The following is a 16,685-nucleotide window of genomic DNA, read 5'->3' as shown; positions in this document are numbered from 1 at the left end:
ATTTAAGATTCATGAAAGCAAGGCTCTAGACTTTTTGGCTCAATGCTGTAACTTCAGTGCCAGGAACAATATCTAGTATGTAAGCTTTCAATAAATACTTTTGACAAACATTTTATTGTGTGCTTCCTAGGTGCCAGGCTGTGTATTAGTAGCACAATTTTGATAAAAAAATTTAGTCCCTGCCCTTAAGAAACTTTCAGAGTATGAAAAAGATAAGAAAAAGAGCCAAATTTTCATGTTGTATGATATGTGTTATATAAGAGCAAAGTGTTAGGGCTTCTATGGAGGCAGAGAACGAATCCAGTGTGGCAGAGAGAGTCTGGGTAACCAGAGAGTGTAAGGCAGAATTTTAGAATGCAGAGGCTGTTTCGTGACTTCTAAAGTAAAGCCAAATGAAGGATGAAAAGAGCTAGGGGCAGAGGGAAGGAGGTGGTTGGGTAATAAAGAAGGATGATGACCTTGTATCTCATTTCTGGTGTCTCTACACTGTCTGAAGAGCTTGATGTTGACATGGGAGCCCACTCAGACTTGTCTTCCAGACTCTGTCCACTTCTGTCACTGCTTATTTTGTATATATACATATTTCCACACATCTAAACTATAATAGCCTTTCTAAAACAACATTTACTTGTATCATGTGATGGTATTCTACTGTGATAGAACACCTATAATAACACTCAAGAAACTAAATGTACCCAAAATTTCTATTTATTCTTAGATTCTTGTTTCCAGCACAGTTGATTATTGAAGTATTGATCTTTTTGCTCAAAACTGGTTTAAAAACCATAAACATCAGTACTATGAACAAAAGAGTTAAATAAATGTCATTTAACCCATTTCTATTTAAAGTTTATTACTAGTAAGATAGACTTAGGTTAATGTTTTTGTTGCCTGTACTGTCTTTCTTTCCCATTTTTAAAATTGAAGTACAGTTAATTTACAATGTTGTGTTAGTTTCAAGTGTACAAAAAAGTGACTCCATTATATACACAAACACACACTATATATATTGTGTGTATATTCTTTTTAAGATTCTTTTCCATTATAGATTATTGCAAGATATTGAGTATAGTTCCCTGTGCTACACAGTAGGTCCTTGTTGTTTATCTATTTTATATATAGTAGTTTGTATATGTTAATCCCAAACTTCATTGCCTGTACTGTTAATAGGAGTTTTCAAGGTCGGTGAATCAAGTAGATAATTCTGGAAGCAAACTCCATTTGTAGGTTCAGCAAGCAAAATAATTAGTAAAGAGTGTATGAGTTATTGTATTTGAAAGATTTTCTAAGCCCTGTCAAAGCAAAGTCATCATTTTATGTCATGAGTTTTAAAAAGTACTAACATAATCTAATAATCAATAAGTATTTATTTTATTCTTAGATCACTAATGAAATTTTTTTTTGCCATTTGGGTTGAGTCAGTTGAGTCATCAACTTAAAATTAAGGCATTTACCATTTTCTTTCAGATGTCAATTGTCAAAAAATGATGAAATTACAGTGCAAAAGATGTCCATGTGACAGACCATTATTTTTCTATCAAAGCTAAAGTTTAATAGGCGGTAGGAATCAAACACCATATTTAGCAATCAATTTTCTCCTTTGGAAAGAAAAAGCTCACAAAAATGGAAGAAAGATTGATTTAGGAGTTAATTATGCAACAGTTCTGATACCCCTCTTGGTGTGCTACTCTGTTTAGGAAAAGGAAAGACGTAATATGAAGTCCCTAAAGGACATTTTAGTGAAGAGCTTGAAAGGTCATCTGAGATCCAGAGGAACTAAAGAAAAGAGTGAAACATTAAGCTGATGTGGCTTTAACCTGGATAGGGAAAGACTTAGTCATTAACTGTTTGGCACTGACTTGAAGAACAACTCATGGGCACATGGATATTCCTTGCTTTGATCTCTCCTAGCTAAATTTTGTATTGCACAAGCCATCTGAAAGTAGTGTTTTGTGGGTATAGTCCTTGACATTTGTGTTAATTCTGTGCATGTCGTATCCTCAAAATGTATTGCTCATAGGGTATGTTGCCAGTTATTCTCCTAAAGATAGCATTATTATCTAGTATCCTTGGAATATGTCTATTAACTTTACTTTTAAGAAGGCAGTGCATGATCAAAATGCTTTTTATCTGTACAGAAGGTCCAGAATGGAATGGTTGCCTCTCCCAAATCTTGCCTTGGTTTTATATGGTCCAGTTCAATCTTATCATTTCTATTCTCCTGTTTTATAATTTGATATTACTTACCTCCTTTGGATTGAAATTTATTTTTGTAATATATATGAGCAAATAAGTGAATAGTTCAAAAAATAATAGGAAATGTCTATTAAACAGCTTTTGGAACATCTTTTTAAAGACCATGTAATGTAGCATATTATTTGCATAGAAACATATGTCACTAATTCAGAGGGTTCCTGCAAATTCATTTTATTAATTGTATTAATCTCAGTTTATGAAGGACATGTCTAGTTATAAAAAAGAAAAAACAAATCCAATCAAGCCAGCTAAAGAAAGGGGATCACTAGAACAAATGACTTTATATCACACAAGGGCCACTCAGGGGACTGGAGAGGGATATAGAAAGGAGATCCTCTTACTTTCTTTCCAGATTTAAGTGGTCTCTCTCATCTGCATTTTTCTTTGCTGTTTTCTTTCTCTGCTTGCATGTCAAACAACATGAAATTCTGGCTCCAGTGCTGGATAACCTTTTCATTCAAGTCCTGCTTCATCCAGCAGTTAATTGACTAGTATCTCCCTGCCCTATTGATAAATTCTGAGGAGAAAGTTTGAATCAATTTTAGAGTAAGATGTTGTTTGGGTGATTATGTTGCCAGAGTTGGCACCAGATCCTTGCTCAAAATCCACAAAGCCCCACATTTAACAGGAGTTAACTTAAATCTTTAAGTCCCAAGGTGCAGAGATAAGAAGGGAAGCTATAGGAAGAGAAAAACAAAAAACAGATAGAACAAGATGGAACCATGATGGCAAGGAATATGACCTCCAACTGACCCTGGGTCTCATAATACACTGATTTTTACTACATTAGTGTTTTAATGACACATCTACTGGCAGCCATGACTGGAAGTCAAGGACCAAAAAAGGATAAAAAGAGGGTGGCACCCCACTCCTTCAGAAAGCCCTGGTCCTTCTCCAGTAGACTAATGCCTATGCCTCCCCATCATTAGCCTCACTCCTCCTTCCTATGTCTTTACTCTTTAAAATCAAATCTCTCTTGCCATGTGGGCCAGAAGATGATCTGTGAACTAAGTTCCTGCTTCTCCATTCTTTGGCCATTGACTAAAGCTTGAACTGCATTGATCTCAGCTTTGGTTTTGTTATTTGGCTGCAAGAACCCGAAAGGAAAAAACCTTTTCCCGCTGAGGCAGAGGGTCTTGGCCAGGCTAGGGCCTGAGCAGGGGTCCATACAACTTAATTTGGTAACAATTACTCTGAACCATGTCAACTAAGTCTAAATATTCAATAGTATTGAAGAATTATGTATTACTCTATGTTAATGACTTTTGTTGGTATGTTTACGGTCAGGATAAAGAAATGACATCAGAGCTTTAGGAGTGACTTACTCTGACCTGATGTATACCCAGTTGAAGATGAGAGGATTCAGCATAAGGATAAGGGGTATACTGCATTTTTATACTTTAATATTTGTGGATAATTTTATAGCATTTTAATGTGTACTTGCCATTAGAAGGGCCCTGAAGGAGATTGAATACCTAGGCATTCTTCCAAGGCAGGGTAAAAACCAGATGAGTATCTGATGGCCATATTTTGGGCAACTGGTACAGATGTTGCCGCAACCTCTTTGAAATGTGGTTAATTCTTCCTTTCTAGGTCACTTTGTATTTGTAGGACTATATCAAGGCAGTTCCAGAGGAAATTACTCTAATTAAATGGCTTTTTATAGTGCCTGGCTTTTTGCCTGCCCTTCCTCCCTCTGTCTTGCTTCTTGGAGAAGAGTTGATCTAAATTTTCAAGTAGGAGAAGTGGGTAAGTTAGTAGAAAACTGTGATAATTGTATTCTACTATGCAATCAATTATAGGGGAAAAGAACCTCAAGGAGCTTGTGTGGGTTTTGAGGAAAAAGAAATTGGTTTAAGTTCCTGAATCCTGCTGCAAAGAGGGAAAGAAAAGCCCAGAAAACTGGCCTGGACTGGAGAAAGGTGGTGTCGCTAAACAGAAGAAAGATGCATTTGATTCCTTAGTATCAATCTCTGGATGTTTAATGAGCTTCTACCAAGTATGAAGTCTGGTGCTCTGGTCTATAAAAACCAGTTACAGACCTTGCTTTCAAGGGGTTTACAACTCAGTTGAAATGACACAAGCGCACATATTGCTAGGTAGGTTTGGATAAGATAGACCATAAATTTATAGAAAATTAATATCTCTGGCCCTGAGGTGCAAGCATAGATGCTTTCTCCCGAATCCTTTCAACACCATGGAGTTTGAGGAGTCATAAACCAGAAGTTCTTACAAAACTGAACTACAAAATCATGGATTTCCTATACAGGAATCAATGTTGTAGGTAACATTTTGAGGCTGACAGACATGTCAAGAGAGGGGGTTGCAGGGGTAGCACCCTGCAGGGGAAAGGTGAGAGTGTAGTAGTGTCACCGTGGAGTACAACACACAGCCAATGGCTCATTGTTTTCTTCTCTGTGGGCTTCACTTTAACGACAAATAAGATCTAGTGAGGGTAACTCTGGGTTTCTTAAGTTCGTCATATTTAGGTAATTTGGCAGATCAGGACAGCTCAGCACCTCCTTTGCACATAATATTCTATTATAAGAAGCTTTCCTAGAGACAGTTGTAGCAGAAACTTTTTTCCATAATGTGATACTTTTTCATAAATAGTATAACTTTCTGACTATTGTCCAAATGCAACATCTATTGAGGAGCCACTGCATGTTAGTTCCATACACGTTTCAAATGTTTGAAGCAAATTAAAATGTTCTTACTGTAAATTTGTCTTATCCATTAAATAATCAAGTATGAAAAACAAATCAAGAAAACAAGGATGCTTCAATGAATAAGAAGACTAATAATTCACATTTGGTAGATATATTTGGTTAGAAAGGTTAAATGTGTTACAATAGTAGTCTTACTACTATTTTTCTATTTGTTAAAAACTTCAGTAAAATATCATTATTTCAATGAGTATAAAATCAGTATTTTAACTAAACTTGAGTAAACTACTGAAAAGAATGAGAAAACACATACAATTTTTTGATCTATTAGGAATTTGTGAAGAAAGTAAAAAACAATAACAAAACAGTTTTTGGTATTACTAAAGTGATATTTATTGTACATAAGGATCAGTAGGTTAAACTGTAGGACTGAAGAGAGAACATTTGGTGTGGTGGTAGAGCGGAGACTTGTCTGCATTTGCTTAAGAACTATTTGGAAGCAATCTCATTTTGATTACTTTTAAATGATCTTTCCAAACAAGGGCAAATCAAATTGTCACTTGTGTTCTCTTTTTCTGTTTTTTCCCTCATTAGTTACATACTACAGAAACTCTGTTAATATAAATCTGAGTGAATATAATATAATGAAATAAGATGCCAATCAATGCAGTTAACATAATTGTTTTCAAAATAATCTCTGATTACTTCATATCTTGCTAATTTACATATGAAGGAAAAAATCTATTATGCTTGTAATGAATTAATTCATAATAAAGATATACATTTAGCTTACTTCTTTAATTTTAGAAACAGCTCTCTGACAGTACAATTCTCCTATGTTTACTTAAGTATAATTAAGTTCATGTTTTCTTTTTGCATAAGAATTTCTCTTTTGTCTTATCTTTAGTTTTATGATGAAGGGATTTTACATTTAGTCAAATAAAAGCTGTTTTGGGGTTTATGACTTTAAAAACCTGCATTTTAAAATAGACTTTGTGGGCTTCCCTGGTGGCGCAGTGGTTGAGAATCTGCCTGCCAATTCAGGGGACACGGGTTCGAGCCCTGGTCTGGGAAGATCCCACATGCCGCGGAGCAACTAGGCCCATGAGCCACAACTACTGAGCCTGTGCATCTGGAGCCTGTGCTCCGCAACAAGAGAGGCCGCGATAGTGAAAGGCCCGCGCACTGCGATGAAGAGTGGCCCCTGCTTGCCGCAACTAGAGAAAGCCCTCCCGCAGAAACGAAGACCCAACACAGCCAAAAATAAAATAAATAAATAAATAAAAAATCCTTCCTTCTACTTTAAAAAAAAAAAAAAAAGCCTTTGTTTCTCACGCTATCAATCTCTATTTCCCAAAGCAGTTTATGCAAAATTTAATTAAGATTTGCTTATTTTTTTTCCATTTTTTTCCCCTTAAATACTGCTGTCCTAAGTAGCTGCCAAACTAGCAATTTTGAATTCCTAGAGAGATCTAGTTTTTATCATCTGTTTGCCAAAAAATCAAAGTTGTCTTTCTTTCCTTTTTTTCTTTTTCATTGTGGCATGTCAATATTTGAAAGCTAAAAAATGATTTTCATTGCTTGTATTCTATGTGTGTCATTTTTGATGCAATTCAGATATTTAACACATTAAGGCTGCCAGATTTAACAAATAAGAAAGTGGATAATACCCAGTTAAATTTGAATATTAAATAAACAATGAATAAATTTTTAGTATGTCTAGAATGCTTATACTGACAAAAATATTCATTGTTTACCTGAAATTCAAATTTAACTTTGTGTCCTGTATTTTATCTGGCAACCTTAACACATTTCATCATATTTCATAGGATTTGTGTCCACATTCCATTTCTTTTAGATCCTATTTCTTCCCTTTTATACTATCTTCATTTCCCATTTTTTAGATTACAAAATGAGAAAACAGTGAATTCAGTTCTATAATTTTTGCCATACAGAGAAATTGTCTTGTTGGGTAAGATACTAAATACTGTGTTTACAGGTAATACATTAAAATTATTTAAAAAATTCAAAAGCACAAGAAGTAGCCATCATCTTGATGACACTTTCAACTCTAAACCTCTAGTTTAACTTTCCATTTCAGAATTTACTTTAAACATCCCCCTCTCACCCCCACCTCCCACTCCCAAACACACACACAGCTTTTAGGCTTCCTCTCTTGATCAGAGTTGGCTGGGATGGGTTCTCTTCCAATGACAAGGAGGGGAGAGTTGTTGAAATTAGTTTTCTGGCTTTTGGCTAGTCATGAACAAAATCATTCAACAGTATTTCTCAGCTATGTTCATCAGACTTCCTCATTAAAGCTGTTAATGGGTGTCCCTAACGGGGCGGAGTGGTCAAATAAAATTGGGATATTCTGGGTTAAAGGCATATCTCTACTGTAGAACTTCTTTGAAGCTTAAGTATGCTACTTTTCACTAGGCATCTGTAAGAGGAGACTGCAGTGAAACAGGCTGGGACCTGGGACCCTTTGCTGCAGTGCTTGCACCTGGACAAACATCTCCTTGAGCAACAGAATACAAAGAAACTAGAAGGGCCTAAAAATAACTGTGTACATGCACACTTGGGGCAAATTAGGAACAAGATACAAAAAGACCAAAAACCCACTTCTGAGGTGTCTGGAGCAAAAGCAGGGTACTTGCTCATGCACGCTGCACACAGCACCATCAAGGGGGTGGGCAGACCACCTAAGCCACCCTTCCGCTTCCAGCCCCACCCAAGAACCCACCCCTACCCTCACCCCATTTAAGAGACAAGTTCGCCCCCGCTCAGGGGGCAAGCAAAGGAACCTGTTACTTGTTTTCTCTCCCTTGTGCTCTAGCATGAGTCCCAATAAAGCCCTGCCTGAATTTCTCATCTGGCCTCTTATCAATTTCTGTTGATTAAAGAGTCCAAGAACCCTGGTCAGTAACAACAGAATACTGCTTTTCCCTAATTTTTTTGGACTGTAGACCTTTTTGTGTGTGTGGCACACCAAGTACATTTTTGTGAGACACTAGAGTTCTGGGAAAAACAGTTTCGGAATTCTGAAGGAGGTTCCAGCTCATGTTTCATCTGATTTCAAGATATCAGGTGGTTTGAGGACTAGAGTAGTGTGACAATCATCAGAAACCAGTCTACCACAGTATCAGTCAGGCTGCATCAACAGGGCAGATTTCAAATGGCTTACTCTGAGCATTGTTGGATTAATGTAAATCGAATAAACTCATATTAACAAATAACAGGAACTAGGAATAGGGAAGGCACAGAGATCAGAGATAAGGAAAATTGGAAATAACTTTTGTTGAGCACCTACATAGTCCTAGAAACTACACAAGATGCCTAATATAGCTTGTTTATATTAGGCATTGTTTGTATTGTTTATATTATTTTCATAATGTCCTCACAACAAAAGTGTCATACCCTTTTATAGATGAAGAAACTGAGCCTCAGAGAAGTCTAGTGATTTGTTTATTGTCACATATAGTTAGTTGGCACACCTGGGATTTGATACAGGGTTTTTTTAGCCTTCAAACCCATATTTTTCCCCTACTCATAGGAATCTACTTAAAGTCAGTTTCTTTTTGGCTTCTCCTACTACTCTAGAACTATCCAGACTACTCCTTCAGTTTTGAGAACTACCACTGTAAAACAGCGATGATTCTTTTCTTTTTTAATTACCTGAACAGCTACTATTTTCTGGTAACTTACAATGACCACTCCTTTCTGTGATTCATCTAGAGTGTTTTACAAATTGCAGATCAGTAACTACTCACACGAGTAAATAAAGGCTCTCAGGTAGTGAAAAGGCAGCTGTTCTCAATTTGCTGGCTGCCATTTTGGAATCACCTGGGGACTTTAAAAAAAGTTTTAAAAAAACTTTAAAACAAAATTTTTGTGTCTCAGCCCCAGAAATCCTGATTTAATTGATATAGGGTGTGGCATGGGCATTAGGATTTTAAAACACTACCCAGGTGATTCTAATGTGCAGTCAGGCTGAGAACAACTGTTCTTAGGGATCAAGATGAACATATAAGTATTTCCATAAAGAAGCAAAGGAAATGTGTTAATGTTACTTTTAATTTAATACACTCATTAAAAAAAAAATAGCTGTTGAGTCAAAGACCTTTTTCAGATGGAATAACAGCAAGTTGAAACTTGGTATCTTTTCTTATTTAAATGATATTTGTATTCATTTGGGGTAGGGTGGTGTAAAATATGTACTTATTTCATTAGTTAGGTTACTGAGTCATTCCTATTTAATCTTTAAAACTCATAATCCTCCCCATACCATGGTGGTCTCACATCACATCTCAGTGTAGATTTAATTACTGCACTAAGAAAAGCGCATTATCAAAACAGCATGAAATATCCCCATAGTAATGTCTTAAGTCCTTTTATTAATGCACTTTTTATATCTCATATTTGTTTCTCTCTTACTAACCCTGCCAGAAGTCTCATAAATAGAACTTAAGCAAACTACCACTTTCTCAATGTAACTACAACATGTTTCAAATTATTCTTTAATTTTGGATGTTAATTTGTTTTTTCTAATTATCAAAATTGAAGAAAAAGAAACTTTATTAGATTTGTTCTAGAAACAATATAGTATAACTTTTAAAAGCAAATGCTAAAATAGTGACAATAACAATGGATATTTATTGAAAATACAAAGAGCTCAAATTGCCAGGTTATGGCACTGGACGGGTGTATGAAGCAAGGGAGAATCTAGATGTAATAATGCTGGCAAAAATTTATGGTGCACTAATTGCATTATAGTCAAGGTCTCATTTAACCCTATTTATAATACTAGGATTTAGGCACTACTACTATCCCAACTATATAGGTGGGCATATTGAATCTCAGCAGGCTTTGAACTCAAACAGTCTGGCTCTAGAGGTTGTAGTCTTAACCATTATGTGTTATTGCCTTCTTCAAAATTGAGTGATTGAGGGGTTCGTTATATCAAAAACCTTACATATATAATTCAGGTAAATTAATAGTTTCAGGGTGGGTGTCAAGGTAATGAGTTTGTACTTAGACATATGTTATTTGGGGTGCTGGAATTTTACCTTGAGGTAGTATTCATCAGGCACTTAACAATATGGATCTGAAATTCAGGAGAAAGTTCAGAGCTGGAGAAGATGCGGGTACCATATGTATGGAGGCAGTGGTTAAGAATGTGGTAGTGAGTAAAATAACCAAGGATATATAAAATGAGAAGAGGTTTTAACACTGGATCCCTTGGAAACACCTCTAACTGTGAAGCAGGACGCAACTGGATTGGAGAGAAAGATGGCACAATAACAGAGAATACACTATCACAGAAGCCAAGGGAAGAGGTTTTAAGAAAGAAATGGTGATTAGCAGTGTCAAATGCACAGACATGTACTAGAATAAGGCATGGATTCTGTATTTGAATGATAGCAAATTTTTAGTAATCTTCTAAGGAATGATTTTAATATTCATGTAGGGCTGGAATAGAGACGGTGTTAGCTTATTGAGTAAACGAAGAGTCTTAATTTAGAAGTAGCTAAGGTTTGTGGAGTGCTCTCTATGGACCATGCACTATTGAAGGGTTTTGCATGTTTTTAAATGAGTTAACCTGAGTTGGGGATTCTGTATGCTCAAGAGCTCAAGAGCACACAGAATTAAGGAATTAAAGAGAGAAATAAACAACATACTAGAAGTTAAAAAAAAAAAACACACCTATCTCAGCAAATGATAGAACAATTAGAACAAAAAATATTTTAAAAATAGAAAAGAGTAAGAACACAGAGGATCTAAACAATACAATTTTTTACCTTGGTCTAATTTATATTTACAGAACACCCAACAACTGTAAAATATACATAAGGAGCTCAGTAAAACCCTAAGTATTTGGAAATTGAGCAACACACTTCTAAAAAATCCATGGTCAAATAAGGAATTGCAAGGGAAATTTAAAATATTTTTAACTGAATGATAATAAAAATGCTATATCTAAAAATTTCTGGAGACAACTAAACAGTTCTTAGAGGAAAATTTAGAACTTATTGCTTATATTAGATATCAATAACTTAAGGTTCCATCTCAAGAAGCTAGAAAAAGAAGAGCAAACTAAATCCAAGGAAGTAGAAGGAAGGAAATAATAAAGGTAATAGCAGAAATCAATGACATAAAAATAGACAAAAATAAAGAAAACAAAGTCAAAGATGGTACTTTTAAAAGATCATCAAATGTGATGAAATTCTAGATTGATAAGAAAAATAAAAGATTAAAACCAAATCAGCAATATAAAAAATGAAAGACGGGTTTTCCATGCAAATCATACAGATATTAAAAGGATAATAAGAGAATATTAGGAAAATAATGTCAACAAATTAAACAATTTAGATAAAATGGACAAATTCTTTGAAAAACACAAATTAGTAAAGCTCCCTCAAGAAAAAAGTAGATAACATGAAGAGCTCTATATCAGTGAAAGAAATTGAATTAGTCACTAAATACCTTCCCACAAGGAAAACTAACTCCACATGGTTTCACTGGTGAATTATACCAAATATTTAAAGAAGAAATAATATAAATTTAATAAAACTGCTCTCAGTAAATAGAAGAGGTGGGAACATTTCCAACTAATTTCTTGAAGTCAATATTATCCTGATACCAAAGCCAGAGAAGGACATTAAAAATGAAAACAAAACAAAAACACCCCCAAATCCCCATTAGCCTAGATGTTAAAATCCTTACCACAATACTAGCAAATGAATTCTGAAATATTTAAAAAGGATAACACATCACGACCAAGTGTGATTTGTCTCAGGAATGCATAGTTACACTAACATTTAAAAATGTGATTCAACATATTAACAGAATAAGAGAGAAAACATGTTATCATTTCAATAGAAGTAGAAAAAATCTCTGATAGAATTCAACACCCAGTCATGGGAAAAACTGTAAAAATAGAAGGGAACTTTCTCCATCTGATAAAAGGTATCTATAAGAAATCTACAGATAACATCATACTTAATTGTGCAAGTCTGAACATTATTTTCCTTAAACTGGGAACAGGCAAAGAAGCTTGCTCTCGCTGCTCCTATCCAACATCGTATGTCATAGACATAACAAAAAAAGCAAGAAAAAAATGCATAAGGGTAGGAAAGGAAGGGTAAAGCTTTCTCTACTTGTAGATGACAAATCTGTCTACCTAGAAAACCTATAGGAATCTAAAAGTCAACTATTAGAATAAGTGAATTTTGCCAAGTTGCAGGATACAAGCTAATAAAATCATTTGTAATTTAATATACTAGTAGATAAAATTTTGTTAACGTCTTTATTGGAGTATAATTGCTTTACAGTGTTGTGTTGGTTTCTGTTGTATAACAAGGTGAATCAGCTATATGTATACCTATATCCCCATATCCCCTTCCTCTTGCACCTCCCTCCCACCCTCCCTATCCAACCCCTCTAGATGGTCACAAAGCACCGAGATGATCTCCCTGTGCTATGCAGCTGCTTCCCACTAGCTATCTATTTTACATTTAGTAGTGTATATATGTCAATGTTATTCTCTCACTTCACCCCAGCTTACCCTTCCCCCTCCCCGTGTCCTCAAGTCCATTCTCTACATCTGTGTCTTTATTTCTGTCCTGCCCCTAGGTTCATCAGAACCATTTTTTTTTTTAGATTCCATATATACGTGTTAGCATATGGTATTTGTTTTTCTCTTTCTGACTTACTTCACTCTGTATGACAGACTCTAGATCCATCCACCTCACTACAAATAACTTAATTGTGTTTCTTTTTATGGCTGAGTAATATTCCATTGTATATATGTGTCACATCTTCTTTATCCATTCATCTGTTGATGGATACTTAGGTTGCTTCCATGTCCTGGCTATTGTAAACAGTGCTGCAATGAACATTGTGGTACATGACTATTTTTGAATTATGGTTTTCTCAGGGTATATTCCCAGAAGTGGGATTGCTGGGTCATCTGGTAGTTCTATTTTTAGTTTTTTAAGGAACCTCCATACTGTTCTCCATAGTGTCTGTATCAATTTACATTCCCACCAACAATGCATGAGAGTTCCCTTTTCTCCACATCTAAATGTCTATTTAGGTTTCCTGCCCATTTTTTGATTGGTTTGTTTGTTCTTTTGATATTGAGCTGCATGAGCTGTTTGTATATTTTGGAGACTAATCCTTTCTCAGTTGCTTCATTTGCAAATGTTTTCTCCCGTTCTAAGGGTTGTCTTTTCATCTTATTTATGGTTTCCTTTGCTGTGCAAAAGCTTTTAAGTTTAGATCAGAGCAGAAATAAATGAAATAGAAATAAACATGCCAAAAACAATAGCAAAGATCAATAAAACTAAAAGCTGGTTCTTCGAGAAGATAAATAAAATTGATAAACATTTAACCAGACTCATCAAGAAAAAAGGGGGAGGACTCAAATCAATAAAATTAGAAATGAAAAAGGAGAAGTTACAACTGACACCGCAGAAATACAAAGGATCATGAGAGATTAGTACAGGAAACTATATGCCAATAAAATGGACACCTTGGAAGAAATGGACAAATTCTTAGAAAAGTACAACTTTCCAAGACTGAACCAGGAAGAAATAGAAAATATGAACAGACCAATAACAAGTAATGAAATTGAAACTGTGATTAAAAATCTTCCAACAAACAAAAGTCCAGGACCAGATGGCTTCACAGGTGAATCCTATCAAACATTATAGAAGAGCTAACACCTATCCTTCTCAAACTCTTCACCTTGCCTTTAAAAGTGCTTTGCTGAATCAGTTATACATATACATATGTTCCCATATCTCTTCCCTCTTTGTTATAAAGCAGAAACTAACACACCATTGTAAAGCAATTATACTTCAATAAAGATGTTTAAAAAAAAAAAAAAAGTGCTTTGCTGAAACCCTTGGAGGAGTCTGGGGCTTTTGGGGAATGAGCCACCTGTTTCCTTGCATGGCCCTGCAATAAACCTTTCTCTGCTCCAAACTCTAACGTTTCCGTTTGTTTGGCCTCACTGTGCATTGGGCACATGAACGAACCCGCATTCGGTAATACCACATATATGTATGGTTAATTGATTTTTGAAGAAGGTGCCAAGGTAATCCATTGAGGGAAAGAAAAGTCTTCTCAATAATCATGCTGGAATACCTGTTATTCATATGGAAAGTTGAATACTGATCCTTAACAGATATACAAAAATAATTTGAAATGGATCACAGACATAAAAGGAAAAGCACAAACTTTAAAACTTCGTCTATAAAATGTAGAAGAAAATCTTAGTCATTTTAGATTAAGCAAAGCTTTCTTAGATAGAATAAATTAGTACAAGCCATAGTGGAAAAAAATCATTAAATTGGGCTTTGTTAATGTTTTAACCTTTTGATTTCTGAAAAACACTCAAGAAATAAAAAGTCCAGCCATAGAATAGGAGACAATAACCATTCGACATATAAATGACAAAATATTTGCATCCAGAGTATATAAAGATCTTTTGCAAGTTGATAATATGAAGACAAAGGATTCATTTTAGAAGTGGACACACGGTTTAAACAGACACTTCACAAAAGATATTTGAATAGCCCAAATCCCATGGTATATGGTCAACATCATAGTCATCATGGAAATATTATTTAAATGATAATGATAAAAACATCATTGGAAAATACCAGTTGTTGGTTAGAATATGGAGGAAGTGGAATCCTCATGGGAGAATAGGGGTATAAAATGATACAACTACTTTGGAAAACTATTTGCATATTTCTATAAGTTAAACATAAACACGTCATATGATTCAGCCATTCCATTGCTGGGTCTTTACTCATGAGAAATGAAAACATATGTCCACAAAAAGCCTTGTACATGACTGTTCAATCCACTTTACTCATAATCCAAATGTCTATCAATAGGTGAATGGTAAACAAGATATGCCATTCATACAATTGAATGTTACTCATTAGTAATAAGCAACAAACTACTGATACTCTTAAAATCATGTTGAGTTAAAGAGCCAAATAAAAAGGGCACATGTTGTAGTATGATGTTTATGTAAAATGCAAACTAATAAAGGCACCAAAAAGCGGATCAGTTATGTAGGTCCAGGGACAGAAGGAGGGACAGACTGCAAAGGGCAATTTTTTGAGGAATTTTTTGAAGTTAGTGTATTTTAATTATGGTTTCAGGGTATATACAACCATTATAGGTCATAGAATTTTACATTTTAAATTGGTATTTTTTATCTTATGCAAATTATCCCTCAATAAAGTAGATAAGGCAAAAACAAAAGAAGACAACAAATGGAGGCATAATTGAGACTGTAAACCAGTGAAAACCACAGCCCAGAATATGCACCAAGCAGCATACAGCATAGAGTAGAGCCAGTTTATCTTGGAGAACCTGGAAAGACTGATAATATACAAAGATGTAGATGGGAGTAAGATGAGGGGTTGAAGACAGAACCATGTCTTTTTCCTGACAATGGTCTTATGGGGAAGATGCCCAATTTTACAAATGAGGAAACTGAGGCTCAGAGTGGTTTCCCAAAGTCTGCCTGTTTCCATATCAATATCTCCACTGAATTAGCAGATTCTGAAATGCTGGTAGCCTTGGCTGCCCTTGGAGGATGGATTCATATACTTTTAGAAACTAAAAGACCAAGTATAACAAATGATAAATATTAAAGGTACACATTACTGTTTGTTAAAAAGTGAAATAAAGTAATAAAAATTTATTCTTACAGCTTAGTAAAATATAAATAACATGGCTTACTCAAATCTTATTAGAGTCAGCTTAGAATGTGACCTTGTCTCCTGTAAATAAATCACTGATTTTGGAACCCTGACTGGACAGGATATAAATTAATGCTACTTTGAAAAACGAAGTTCTCAACCAAGATGTTCTTCAGTAGGTGAATGGAGCAAAGTTGGGAACAACCTATGTAACCATCTTGGTGACATCACTCTAGTAGATGATGGATAAATAAACTGTGGTACATCCAGACAATGGAATATTATTCAACACTAAAAAGAAATGAGCTATCAAGCCATGAAAAGACATGGAGGAAGCTTAAGTGCATATTAGTAAAAGAAAGATGCTAATCTGAAAAGGCTGCATACTGTATAATTCCAACTACATGACATTCTGGAAAAGGCAAAACTATGGATACAGTAAAAAGATCAATGGTTGCCAGAGGTTAGTGGGGAGGGAGGGATGAATAGGTGGAGCACAGAAAAATTTTAAGGCAGTGACACTATTCTCTCTGATACTATAATGATGGATACATGTCATTACAAATTTGTCCAAACCCATAGAATGTACAACACCAAGAGTGGACCCTAATGTAAACTATGAACTCTAGGATATAATCGTGTGTCAATATAGGTTCCATCAATTGTAACAAATGAACCATTCTGGTGGGGAACATTGATAATGGAGGAGGCTATGAATATGGGGGGCCAGAGGGGTATTAGGGAAATCTTTGTACTTCCACTCAATTCTGCTGTGAATCTAAAATGGCTCCAAAAAACAAAGTCTATTCAAAAAAAAAAAAGGTCTGGGGAAATGTACCAATATACATTATTTAGTTTCTTTAGCAAGTATTTATTGAATGGTTTTGACTTCCTATGCCTACTTTGATCATTTTTACCATGTGGATACTGATAGTATCTGTCTCCTAGTATTGTTGAGAGGATTAACTAAAATGATACATCTAAACTCTAAAGCAGGGGTCCCCAACCCCTGGCCCGTGGACTGGTATGGTCC

The sequence above is a fragment of the Eubalaena glacialis genome, chromosome 6, assembly GCF_028564815.1.
Source record: "Eubalaena glacialis isolate mEubGla1 chromosome 6, mEubGla1.1.hap2.+ XY, whole genome shotgun sequence".
In the NCBI taxonomy this organism is placed as follows: Eukaryota; Metazoa; Chordata; class Mammalia; order Artiodactyla; family Balaenidae; genus Eubalaena; species Eubalaena glacialis.
This window is presented reverse-complemented; position numbering follows the sequence as displayed.